This window comes from Panthera leo, chromosome B1 (genome assembly GCF_018350215.1).
Source record: "Panthera leo isolate Ple1 chromosome B1, P.leo_Ple1_pat1.1, whole genome shotgun sequence".
NCBI lineage: Eukaryota > Metazoa > Chordata > Mammalia > Carnivora > Felidae > Panthera > Panthera leo.
The window spans coordinates 58,438,487-58,452,643 of record NC_056682.1 but is presented as its reverse complement, the minus strand read 5'-3'; the positions used below and the strand labels follow the sequence as shown (position 1 = coordinate 58,452,643).

The 14,157-nt window shown below is 43.2% G+C and overlaps 1 protein-coding gene across 3 annotated transcripts in view; it reads right to left on the bottom strand.

Annotated features, from left to right (window-relative positions):
- The window catches only part of MFAP3L (microfibril associated protein 3 like), a 69,682-nt gene that overhangs the window by 48,147 nt on the left and 7,378 nt on the right, over window positions 1-14,157 (bottom strand). Inside the window, exon 2 of one of the 3 annotated variants that reach the window (XM_042935087.1) lies at window positions 7-173. The exons of the other annotated variants lie outside the window; for them this stretch is intronic. The gene's annotated coding sequence lies outside the window, so the exon portion shown is untranslated. The remainder of the gene's footprint in view (window positions 1-6; window positions 174-14,157) is intronic. 3 annotated transcript variants of the gene reach the window in all.

The following is a 14,157-nucleotide window of genomic DNA, read 5'->3' as shown; positions in this document are numbered from 1 at the left end:
AAATACCATGTAAGTAAGAATTTCAGCTAATGATGCATCCTTTGGAAAACACACTATGATGTAGTCAAGTGCTGAGTTAGGCAACCAAGGAGAACTTCACTGAGGAGGTGGGAACGTCACCAAGGAGATGGCCCCAGAGCTGGAGCCTCTTTAGGAATCAGCTGCACCTAGATCTGAGAGAAGAACATTCCAGAAAGAACAACAAAAGCAAATGGAACACTATAAGATGGGTCAGAGGAGTAGACAGGTCCAGATCACCTAGGACTTTGTAGGACCGAGTAAGGAATTTAGATTTTACCTAACGTTCACTGTCAAAGGAGTGACAGGATATTATTTTTAAAAATCAGCTTTGGGGTACCTGGGTTGCTCAGATGGTTAAGCGTCCAACTTCGTTCAGGTCGTGATCTCATGGTTCATGAGTTCGAACCCTGCATCGGGCTCTGTGCTGACAGCTAGCTCAGAGTCTGGAGCCTGCTTCGGATTCCATGTCTCCCTGTCTCTCTGCCCCTCCCCTGCTCGCCCTTTCTCTCTCTCTCTCAAAAAAAAAAAAAAAAAAAAAAAAAAAATCAGCTTTACTGTGGTATAGTTTACAAACAATAAAATGTGCCTATTTTAGTATACATTTTAGTGAGTATTGACAAATTTGTACACCCAGGTGACTCCCACAATAAACAAAATATAGAATGTTTCTAAAATTTTTTTTTTTTTCAACGTTTTTTATTTATTTTTTTGGGGACAGAGAGAGACAGACAGAGCATGAACGGGGGAGGGGCAGAGAGAGGGAGACACAGAATCGGAAACAGGCTCCAGGCTCTGAGCCATCAGCCCAGAGCCTGACGCGGGGCTCGAACTCACGGACCGCGAGATCGTGACCTGGCTGAAGTCGGACGCTTAACCGACTGCGCCACCCAGGCGCCCCTAGAATGTTTCCATCATCACCAAAAGTTCCCTTGTGCCCTTTCCCAATGGTAGTTTTTACACTGATCCATTCCAGTATTTTTTTTTTTTTTTTTGAGTGTATGTATGGCATGAGGTAAGGACCGAGGTTCATTTTTTCCCTGTATGGATATCCAGTTGTTTCAGCTCTTTTTCTAAAAAAGACTATCATGTCTTCAGTGGATTATCTTGCCTTCTTGTCAAAATCAGTGAATCTACTTGTAAACTCTTTATTCTGTTCCACTGTTTATGGCTACCCTTGTGCCAATACCATACTAAACTTTCTGTCTGCCTCATTTATCTTTACATCTGCACTGCCTGAAATTATCCCTGACAATAAGTTACTGAATACATGAATCTCTCTCTAAAGGCAGAAATAATTATTCCAATTCTGTAGACAATAAAACTGAAGAGGTAAATAAATTAGGGGTGATAAATCAGCTTCAGGCCATATATTTTTTCAGTGGGAAAGACAAAAGAGTTTTCTTAGTGCTGGAGACTTCCATACTCCCCCGTGGACTTGAGTGCCTTCCTGCCCCAGGAAGGCCAACACATTTTTCCACCAACAAGAATTGTGGTCTAAGGGAGATAGCATGGGTTGCACCAGCATGACACATACCCTGTTATGACTTTGTAAATGTTTTCTTGGCTAAACTTGTGGTTTCCTTTTAACAGGGAAGTTGTAAAGCTGATCTATTCAGTACAGAATGGTTGTTAAGAGCATGGCCTCAGGTTGTAGGTAGACTGGCTCAAGATCTGGGATCTAAACACTCTTACTGGCTATATGTTTCTGGCCAAGACCTCACCAAGTACAGGACAATTATAAAGATTCATGATCAAATGCACATAAAGCACTTACACAATGTTCAGCTTGATAAACAATAATTATTAGGATACTGTGTATAATAGCATCCTTTGCTGAAATTATGCTTCTCAAGTTGACTTTTGTTATAGCATTTAAAGGGCATACCTTGTTCTTGGATTTGTTTAATATATTATTGGGTGCCCTCCCACCACCAGAAGCAATTACAAATGATTTTCAGCACTGGGTCCTTTGGCAGGGACTTGAGTCTGAAAATACATGAGCTGTCCCTCTGGTCAGACACTGCACTGAGCATCTTGAGGACAGTGTCTGGAGTCACTCCTCTCTGACCCCCTGATGTCTACGCCAGAGCAGATGCCTGACTAAATAGCTTAGGGGAGAATGAGAGACAAGACAAAGTATGAAGTAGTTTCTAATAAGTGTGTGTAGTAAATATACTGTAACATTTTTTTTCCCCACAAGTAGGAAGAAGGCAACAAGTGGAGGATCACACTAAGGTTTAAAATGCAGAACCCGGGGCGCCTGGGTGGCGCAGTCGGTTAAGCGTCCGACTTCAGCCAGGTCACGATCTCGCGGTCTGTGAGTTCGAGCCCCGCGTCAGGCTCTGGGCTGATGGCTCGGAGCCTGGAGCCTGTTTCCGATTCTGTGTCTCCCTCTCTCTCTGCCCCTCCCCCGTTCATGCTCTGTCTCTCTCTGTCCCAAAAATAAATAAAAAAAAAAAAAAAATAAAATAAAATGCAGAACCCGAGGGGTGCCTGGGTGGCTCAGTGGGTTAAGCCTCCTCCGACTTCAGCTGGGGTCATGATCTCACAGTTTATGAGTTCGAGCCCCATGTCAGGCCTTGTGCTGACAGCTCAGAGCCTGGAGCCTGCTTTGGGTTCTGTGTCTCCCTCTCCCACTTGATCTCTCTCTCTCTCAAAAAAAAAAAAAAAAGATTAAAAAAAATTTAAATACAGAACTTGAGAACTGTTTTCAAACAAAGGCTGGCCGCTGTGGTTTTCTACTTTCACACACATTGTGCCAGCAAGAATGAACAGGATGGAACAGTCTCCTCTTCTATATTTTAATAATGTCTGTGGGCACTTTGGGCTAGAAACACAGTAACTGTTCCAGAGCTTAACTAGTTCCCTCAGAGACCCTGGTAGGCATGGAGTGGGGGTAGGGGTGGGGGGCAGAGGTCTTGATTTTATTGCAGGGATTTCAGTTAACAAACTCATTCCTCCCTCCCCCACCTCGCTCCCATCCTTTCCCACTTTGAAAAGTTACCAAGGCACAGAAAGTACAATGTGTAATTTGTAGGTTGTTTGTGTCAGTGCATTTTTGCTCTAAAACTCTCTGTGAACATTTATGTTTGAAAACAGAGTGTTTAACTCATCAACGTTAATGATTTAAAAGGTTTTAGTAGGAATTCACCAGATCTCATACCATGCCCTTTCAGGTCATTTTTTTTTTAAGTATTTTTTAGGTATTTACTTGAGTATTTATAGCTGGGCACACTGCTAGGGGTCTGGGACAGGGGGTAGGGTGTGAGAGTGCTACAAAGCTCAATAAGCCATAGGCCATGTCCACTTATAATCTACGAGGGAGAGAGATCCAGCTGATTTCAGTATGTTCTCCAGGTGCAGTGAGCTTAGGGGTGGGTAGGCAGAGGAGGTAGAAGGCTGATCTGGGTGAGGAGGCTTGGAGGAGATGTTTGTTGATAGCCTGCCCAGCATGCATTCCAAATCCCACCTTCCCCCTTCCTACAAGCCTCATGGCTCTCACAGCCTTCCCAGTTCTAATCTTCCACTGCACCTGCAGCTTGTACCAAACTTTTAACACTCCTCCTTGGCATATGATCTTGCATTTTTTAGTTCTGTGTTGAGGAAACTTCTTTTCAGTTGCAAGGAGAGCTCTTTGATGGCAGAAACTCTGGCATATAGCTCTGTAAAGTATCCTTAATACTGGGCCCACAGTATTGTGCACACACTTGCTGCATGAAGCCACACTTTCTTGGAATTCAATGGCAACTGTTTCAGAGTAAATTCACAATGTGTTACCAGAAGAACATAAAGACATCATGTCACTTTGGGCACTGGAGAAATATTCTACAAATGTACTCTGTGTAGCTTGTTGGATTTTACAGACAGCATGGTGAAAAGTTCAGTTAATAACACTATAACATTGTGAAAGACATTTTAGCCACCAAAGAATAAACCACGAGTACTATAATCCAGCAGCTTAAAATGCAGTCAGTCCTTCAAAATACAAGAACAAAGGCCACAGAGTCAAAAACCAGGGTTTAACAAAAGCTACAATGGACAAATTGTTAAGCTTCATGTGTTTGCTCATGGCCTTTGGGAAAACTTTCATAGAATACTTATGTTCTATAAATAAAACAAAAGAGAAAATATTTAGCAAACATCTAATGTCCTTTTTTAATTCAACCTCTTCCCTACTTCCCGATTGTACTTCATCTTAAAAACGTGTAATAAAATGCTTTGTTGGATCTTATTTTTGTTTCTTCACCTATAATAAAACATGACTACTGACCATGTATTTCTGGAGTTGGGAGGAAAAGGGCCCCTTGTTTAAGGGTGTTTTGGACTAAATGAATATACATTATTGTTTTTTCTTGGCACTGTTCACGCTGGCATTTCCTCATCAACTACGATGAGTAATTTTATAGTTACATAACTGGATTTTGTAACAACATCTACTGAGAGTTATCACTTTTTTCATTTGTACACAAATGAGGCCATAGGCACGAAGGCTGCCTTTTAGTTTAAAGCACACTCTTGACACGTTTCTACTCATGAAGCAAGAAGAAATCCCAACTTCATGTGAAATGAAGAGGGACACTAATATACTCATTACATCATAAACAATAACTTTTTAAAACTGGTAGCCAACTGAGGCCATTTTGGTTATGGCCCAATTTTGGACTCCCCTAACTTTTTTAAAGATCAACATATACTGAGTTTTTAGGTAGTTAAGGTGGTGTCTGAGTATGGACTATGAGAATCCAAAATCAAAAAGTCCAAACATTTGTAGAAAAAGAATGTTCCTGTAGCAATTACTACTGTCCAGGATCAAATCATTTAAGTGCTAAATCCACTAAGTTTTATCTCAATGTCCATCCAGTCATATTGCAAGAAGATTCATACTATCTTTGTTTCTTCCTTATGAATGGTCTAAAATCTATTTGTGTAGAGATCCTTGATGCCTCTAATAACACAAAGATATTTCCTGACTCAGGTGGCAAATGTGATCATTACATGAAAGTATGTAAGAACATTGTTTTTGGGTTACTTTTAGAAGCACCCAGACAGGTCAGTTCAATCCAAATCAATACACATTAATGGAGAAATTTTTCTGTGCCAGGCACACTGCTAGGGATGAGGAATACAAAGTTAAGACACAGTCCTTACCCCCTGTCATCCACAAATCTAGTGGGGGAAGAGAGAAATTGGCAACAGTTAAAGACAATGTGATAATTGCCCCATCGGAGAGAGGTCGAAGATCTGCTGGGGTACAAGAGAGGAGACCCAAGTGGTCTGGAAGGGCCAGGAAGAATAATCTATAAGAAGTGGCCCTTTAGTTTAATCATAGAAGAATTCACTAAGTAGGCCAAGGAGAGAAGCTGACCCAAAAGGAGGAAGAGCATATTCAAGGAAATGCTGAATGGAGAGAACCTGACACAACTGGGGAAATACAAGGAATTAGGTACTGCTTGGTGGTATGCAGCAGGGGGAAGGTTGGCTGGTCCAAATAATGAAGCGAACAGTATGTAATACCACGGATGGGGTGCGCTCACAGGTTCTGGAAGGGGAAAGTGACATGGCCAGTTCTGTGTTTAGAAAGATCACTTTGCTCAGAGTGTGGCTGATGATGGAGAGGTGGCTAGGGGCCTACTATAATATCCAGGAAGGACAGAAAGAATAGGGCCATGGACTAAAAGCAGTGGGGAAGGAAAGACGTGGGCAGATCCAAAGGAAGTACAGGAATTAGAAAGTACGGGACTGAATGACTGCCTGACTACACAGCAGGTGAAAGTAACCCCCAGCCCTGTGGAGTAACAGTGCCTATGGTCACACTAACAGCTCTCTGAAGAAAGGAGTGTTTCGTTTGCTAAGAACCAGTGCCTGGCACTGCGTGTGGAATCCACATGAACACATGAGTTAGGAATTTCAACCAACAACTCTCTGGGGCTGCAATGCCCGGTCGCTTTTACACTTGGATGAAGGCCTGTCTGCTGGCCGTGTGGCTGAGTGGAGCCTGTGGTGGCCCTTGCCTGTTCCACTAACCTCTCCTCCTGCCTTCTCTCTCTCCTGGCCTTGCAAGTCCTGGCTGATGGAAGGTCTGTGAAGGCAAGCGACAGCAGTGACACTTAAATTTACGAACTGTCACAAACTGAGAGCTACACGGCTGCATATCATGGGAAGAAGTAAGGCTGTCTCATGAAAGCAGCCGGCCCCTGGAAGGAAAAAGAGACAAGAGGCTTCATGGCATTCTTGGCACACCCTTTGTCTATTAACTGCGTGGCATTAGGATAATTTACAGCTACTTACTGGGTAGAACAAGATATATACCCTGACCTGCTGGACCGCTGTGAATGGCCACCAGATGAGCTCTTTAAGCTCACTGGAATAATTCAGAAGGAGCTAGAACAAAAGGGTCTCAATCCTGTCTTATCAACTGCACTAATGATAAGGCCTCTACAGGATTTTACGCTTTGTTATTTTTTCTATACACCAAAGGCACATACTTTTCAAAAACTGATCTGTTTTAAATCACTGTTTTTCAAACCTGAAAATGAACTCTATGCCGAGAGATGCCATCTTTGCAACACTTTATTTTTGGTGGTGCGCCACGTTAAGAAACCACTCTTGGATCTTCATCACAATTTTCCTACGTGTATGTTTTTCTGATTAAAAGCAAGGCTGATATAAAATAAAGTTCTCAGAAATATAATGTTTGAAAAAAGAGGAAGAGGGAAAGAACTACAGTAAAGGTTTTCCTACACAGATACGATTAGGCAAGATAGAAACGGGTCTATCATACATATTTGTTCACATCACTAGAATATTAGAGCTGGAAAAACTTAGATGTCTTTTTATAAAGGTTTTCCTTTATACAAGATGAGGGAGGCCCAGAAAGGATGAGCGACCGCCCAGGGTCACACGATTGAGTGGCTCAGAACCAGGATAAAAAGCTCATGCCTAGAACGGGCCTGAATGACCTCACAGTCTCTTGGTTCCAAAAAGGCACTGTTTGACTTGTCCCAGTGGTCGAGACCTGCATTGAGCGCTATTCTAATCACAGTATATCTTTTGGAAGAGTTTACTGATGCTTCAGTGAATATTTAGTTTCTTCAAATTCTCATTCTAAGTGAATAGGCTAAAACAGTTTTGGGCCCAATGAATGCAAATCCTTAGTTGATCAGAGAGATATTTCCTCCAAAATCTGATGGTCCAGGGAATAAACCCAACCTGGGAGATGAATACAAATAGGACAGATGCACTGGTGGATGGTGCCTTTGTGCTACCAGCCCAATACCAAAAACACGTTACAATGCCGATGAAAGGTTTAAGACACTGTCTTGGCATTGTTTTTTTTCAACCTCTGACACACTCATTATCAGATTTTATACACATATAAAGCCCAAAGCTGGTTCAGAAGCACCTGTTTCTGTCTTTTTCTTCCTGTCCCTGTCACTACTTTTTCCAGTATCTTCTCCCTTTAAAAAAATGTATCCTTTCAAAATATTTTCCCTACTCACTTGGAGTGTGTATATACAGATTCCTATTTTCTTTCTAGTACAATTAATTTATGTCACTGCTAATCTATAGCGCTATTTCTGCCAACTTTCAATTCTTGTTTTCATTTCATCTCAAGCCCATTTCCTCAGAAGTTCCTGATATATTAGTATATTAAGCTAGAGAGAAGCCAGGCAGGGGCTGATGGGCATCTGGTAGCCCGGACACATCGATGAGTGCGAACGCTTCTCTGGCCTGGAAAACTGACCAGGGGATCCATGGTACGAGGGAGGTACTTTATCAAGGTGCTGACCCCTCGCCGCCTGCCTGCAGATCCAGGCTGGCCAGCACTCCACCTGAACAGAGGCAGCAGACACATGTCCCCATGCAGCCTGCACAGCACACTGTTGCATCAATCAGGAGGCAATATTCTTACCGGGCTTTCCTAAATAGGATATACACTTAGAGGCAATTGCAAACAATTACATTTTCTTGTGGATTCTGGTATATTTTGTAAACTCTTAAGGCCTTGATAGTGAAAGCACCTTTTTTAGTTTCCCTACTTGACAGTACAGAGACAGCTTCCCACCTGGCCAAATGTAATGCACTTGTGGGCAGTTTTCCATAGACATGATATTTACAAAGCATGGTTGATGATGTTGTGCTTGGACAGCCAATGATAAAGCTATTTCACTTACTATGAGTGTGAAGGATAGCATTAATAGGACCCAACTAAGACACAGAGTGATGTCTAATAGGAATACATCCAGTGTCCAAGTGATAGCCTCTTCCCATTGGTCTCCTGGTAGCCAGAGAACTGAGATCATAACTTTGCCCATACTGAGCAAAGGGGTGGAATTAGGTTCCTAGGATAAGAAATGGGATGGGCCCTGTGGTTAAGGTTGAGAACGGAAACTTTGGGGTGAGGTGTGAAGCACGCACTAGTTAAGCACTTTAGGATTGATTAAAACCCACAAACTCCTTTCCTCAGTTTTGCCATTAGATGACCTCTGGGAGTCAGCTGATCCCTCTGAGCTTCTGACCTGCCTCTTAGGTCCCTTCCTGTCTACCATTCTATGACCATGACAACTGGGAGTGGGACTGGGGATGGCCAAGAGATGGAACGATGAGCGGTGGAGAGAAGAGGGAAAGAGCAAGGAGTGTTTGTGTTCGATGAAGATCCCACCACAGAGAATTCAATCAGGGCAAAGAGTTGTGACTGCCATGCCATTTGTGACTTGCTGATGGCTCAGATACCAGCTTGTGTGTCATATATCACACGGTAACTTGTTCTCTGTAGGGAATGTGACTTCTTGAGTGTTTCTCACATCCTAAGCAATATAATGAAAAAGAAACAGACTCAAGCTCCCAGGGCCTTTGAGCCTTCCATCCACACCCTTCCCACACTGCTGAGGATCAGCTCAGACTCCTGTAGGGCTATACCACTGGGGGGGGGGGGGGGGAGGCTGGTTGAGGTAGACCAGAGTCCCCATCTAGGGCCTTGAAATCTTCATTTCACTTGATAATTCACTATAGAAAGGTCTTCTATGTGCTCTTGCAATTTGGGGATATAATCTTTATCATGAAAATTCCACCACAACAAAATGTGATTGTGCTCATATATATATTGATTGCCCTAGAAACCAGGCATTCATTACTCCCCCCGCCACCCTGCCACCGCCACTTTTTAAATGACTACTAACAATCTGTGCGTGGGGAAGCTTCAAAAAAAATTAGAGTGAAACATGAACACTTTTTAAGTTATTACCATGTACATTTCCAAGGGTTCTTCATTCAAGTAATAGCCAGAGAAGGCGTTCCCAGAGCCTCTACAATATTGGACTCCTAGCAGCCTTGCAATCTTCATTTCTGACCTCTCCACCCCTCTCTCACTCCCTGCCAGCCACACGGGGCCCTGCTAGTCCTGGAACGTGCCAGGTATACAGAACCCTTGCACTTACTGTTCCTTCTGTCTGAAACAAGTCCCTATGATGCCTGCAACGTGCACTCCATACATTTTCTTTCTCAAGTGCCACCTCATCAGCAAGGCCCTCCCTGGTCATCTTACAAAAATTAGTGTGCTCTGCCCCTACCCCCATCACTCCTTGTCACCTTTACCCTACCTTTTTCTTCAAACCATTAACTACCCTGTATGTATGCATGTGTCTGCTCCTACTAAGATGTGAGCTCCTGGTTGGACAGGCTTCTGTGGTTGACATTGTTCACTGTTGCACCCCTGTGTCTGAAAACATGCTTTGCTCATAGCAAGGACTTGGAGATCTGCTGAGTTAATTTATACTAGTTATGTGCCCTCTCATTTAGACATATTACTAACTTACTGGGCATCTACATTTGCCCTGCATTTCCTACAAATTCCACCCATTTCTTTTTTTTTTTTTTTTTTAAGTTTATTTTACTTTGACAGAGACAGAGAGAGAGCACGAGCAGGGGAGGGTCAGAGAGAGAGAGAGAGAGAAAGAGTGAATCCCAAGCAGGCTCCATGCCATCAGCACAGAACCCACTGTGGGACTCAAACTCATGAACCATGAGATCATGACCTGAGTCACTATCAAGAGTCAGACGCGGGGCGCCTGGGTGGCTCAGTTGGTTAAGCATCCGACTTCAGCTCAGGTCATGATCTCACAGGCTGTGAGTTCTAGCCCTGCATTGGGCTCTGGGCTGACAGCTCAGAGCCTAGGGCCTGCTTCAGATTCTGTGTCCCTCTCTTGCTCTGCCCTTCCCTCGCTCATGCTCTCTCTCTCTCAAGAATAAATAAACATTAAAAAAAAAAACACACAAAACTTAAGAGTCAGATGCTTAAACCAACTGAGCCAGCCAGGCACCCCTCTACCCATTCTTAGAAATTGTGGGTAACTAGGTCTATTCCTCACCATGAAACTGACTTTAAAATATAAACCAATATTTCTCTAAAGGTCGGTCTTCAGAAACACATCCTTCCTTACACAGAGCCCTGAGAGGCTGAGCTGCTCCAAACACAGCCTATGAGCAGAGGCTGAGGGAATCTGGTCTGTCAGAGGACTTGGAGTCACTGTCTGACATGAGTAATGTATCTGGAGACTGTTTTTTTTTTTTTTTTTTAATTTTTTAATGTTTATTTTTGAGAGAGAAAGAGAGAGAGAGTGAGCGTGGGCAGAGGAGGGACAGAGACAGAGGGAGACACAGAATCTGAAGCAGGCTCCAGGCTCAGCTGACAGCTCAGAGCCCCATGTGGGGCTCGAACCCATGAACCCTGAGATCATGACCTGAGCTGAAGTCATGGCTTAACTGACTGAGCCACCCTGGTGCCCCTCTGGGGACTATTTTCTATGCCTGAAATACACATTCTTTTTATTGTGGAGATGAAAAGCAAACGCCTACTTAATTTATACCTCAAAATGTCGAAACCATTCCTCACTTCTTATCTCTCCATTTGTTTGATTAAGCCCATTCAAATTCACAGTGTAGGAACTGGATTACCCGGGGTTTCTTCTTTCAGCAGAGTAAAATTTCATCTATTTGAAAAAATATGCTCAATAACTGAAGAAGGTGGTTATAAAAGCTTTTCCTCCTTCCTCCTTTACCAGCTTATTAACACAAAGTGGAATTGCATAATGAATTATTTCTCTGAATCACGTATGCCAAGTGTGTTTCATAGACACTAAGAACTGCATCTTAGTGAAAAACAGATCGGGAGAGATCCTGTAATTCAAACTCGATTTGATTTGTTATTAAGAGCACAGCAACAATGTCCCTTATGCTCATCTAGCATTCATGGTTTATGAAACAGTCCCACAGAAGGTATCCCATCGGAGTCTCCCACAGCCCCAGGACATGGGCAGCCCCATACTGACAGTGCAAGGGCAGAGCCCATGAGTGGAAGCCCCTCACAGGACCTCATCTTCTCTCACTCCAGGGCCCTGGTAACCCATGCGCATCTATCAGGAGTGAATACCACAGCTTGGCCAAACTGTCTAAATGCCATAAGTGCCCAAAAGGTCATCATGGTTGTTTAAAATGAATACTTTCAAAATATTGATAATTGTTTTAAAAATTATTATTTAAAAAGTCTGGACGTAAGAGCAATCTCTTTCAAAATCTGGTTGAATTTGAATAATCTTCTAGTTGAGTTTAGTGCATATCCTAAGATCAATCTTTCTCCTTCAAAGTTAAGTGTTTTTCAGTGTGACAATATGGAAAATTACCTTAACTAAACAAACACACAAACAAACCACCACCGCCGCCCCCCCCCCCCCCCCCCCGAACAAAAAAAACAGAAGAAAGTTGAAAATACGCATTCATTGACTGCCACACGGGACTTCTGAAGAAAGCTTTGCCATTCTCTCAGCTTTGACAGAAAGAGGCCCTGAGCACACTTGCCAGATGTCCTTAATGATTTCTCACCTCTGCAGATTCATCTAAGTGATAAAAAATTAGGAGCCGGTTATATCAATAAGCTGAACTCAAAGTATTAATGAGGCCACTATTATCAGTTTAGTACCAATTGCTGTGGGGATTTAAAAAAATTTAAAGGCCAGTTCTTTACACTAATGGTGCTCAGAATCTTGGTGATTCTTGCATACAAAGCAATATATAATTAAGCACTAAACTGGGTAAATACCACAGAAATTCAGAGGAGGGGCAGCTGGAAAGGTCACAGAATGTTCCCTGGGGTTGGTCAAATCCTGCAGGATGAAAAAAGGAGACAGGACAGTTTTCTCAGCAGGAGTAATGGCTTAGTTTAGACAAATAGCAATGGAAATAAACATGGCATGCCAATTAAAAACAAAAATCAGTGCTATAGTATGTTTTCACAAGGCTCATGCAATGAATCTGATGTGCATCCCCATCTCGAGAACTCGGATATTAGGGTGCTCCTCCAGAAATTATATTAAAAAGGGGCCTTTAGGTCTGATTAGGAAAAATGATAATGAGGGCTCTGGGACAGTTGATCCATTACTTACAAAGTAAATCTAAACACAAGTGAAAGAAGAGGAGACAGCCAGAGCATGGAGACAGGGATGAGCTGCCCTGGGAGGGCAGGAAGGAAGCAAAAATACACTATAGGTCCAGGGTTCAGTTGCACAAGGAGTAATGTTCTGTCCTCAGTAAAGTATTGGTAATACTCAAATGTTTTCTGGCAATTAACTTCAAGGTCCTCAAAAGTGTTTTAAGATGGAGAAAACTAGGTTATCTTTGGGAGGTCTAACAAAAGCAAGTAATCTAGGGTTGTTCAAACCTTGAAGGAAAAACAAAACTTCCCTCTGACTTGGGACTGATATAGGGCATGGCAAAAAGGTGGGTGGGGAGAGGGCAAGAATAGAAGAACAGGCATGATTAGTAACAGCAGTACAGCCCAGCACCTGGCTTTGGTAGGGAGGCAGAAATCGACTAAGTGAAGTTAACAATAGCAGCTGAGAAGCAAGAAAGCTCCATGGTTACCAAATGTTTGATCCCTCCCATGGCCATCCTGGGGTGTGAAGACCCAGAAGGAAGTCCTGGGTGAAACTGAGAGCCAAACACTAATGCAGTCTTTAGGCAAATACATCCCCACGCTGAGGACCAGGGAAAGTGGGTTTTGCATCTTTAAGAAAACATAGTCCCTATACATCTACTTACTTCTTTACGGGGGAGCTTGGCCACTGAGAAGAAAGGAATTAACTGGTCAACTTCAGATGGTTCCCACTCTCACAAATATTATAGAGCTCTTGCTAGTTCCAAGAGGGTACAGAAAGGTGTAGACCCCGGAACAGAACATCCCATCTTCTCTAGGAGAGGGGCTGCTTTAGTGAGCTGATGAGAATGATGTGAATTAGCCCCAGCCTGGGCCCTCCAGTCCCGAACCAGAAGGGACCCATCAATGGGTAATTCTGGAGCACTTTATTCCAACCCATTTATTTCCTTAAGGAGCACACAGCTTTCCCTTCCACTCTTCCTGGTGCCATCAGCCAACTCAAATCCTAAATGGAAGGGAAAGATCTTGAATTAAATTTAAACACCTGCTCAGCTCTTTTGCATGGATTACAGAGTCAACTTCAGCCCAGCCTCTAAGACAGTTGCCTTCTAATGCAGAATTAGGGAAGTCTACCCCACGTCAACATGTCAACATGGTTTCAGTCTCATTAGCATCCCCAAATCCTTCTGCCCAGAAGCTGATGAACCATCAGGGAATCAATTTCTTCTTTCTCTGATGCCTCCCTTACAAAGTACGTGCCCTGCAAAGAAATTCTGATTTCCTCCTTCACACACAGCTCTGCGTTTGGGCTTTCCTGCTCCTCTGCGGCTTTAGGTCTCTCTGGTTAAACACACGCAGTGGCAGTCAGTCCCTCTGGTCCTGCAAAGTCTGGTGCTCAGCAGGAGAACCCTTGAGACAGTATGCCTTCCCACACTTCTGCGGTACTTGACGCAGATAATGCAATCATGTGGGAGCTGCTTCAGATGCCTCCTTTCCTTCCCTGCCCACATGACTATCACATCCCTGGTTTGTCCCAGGTTTATGTGCTCATCATCTCTGACAGGCACCACCCTAGCAGACTCCTTCCTCACTGACCTGCCTTTAGTCTCACCTGCCTCCGATCCACATTCTATGTTGTTGCTGAAATCAGCTGACTATAAAAGATCTGACTTAAAACATCTCGATGTGTTTGTCAGCAGTATAAAACT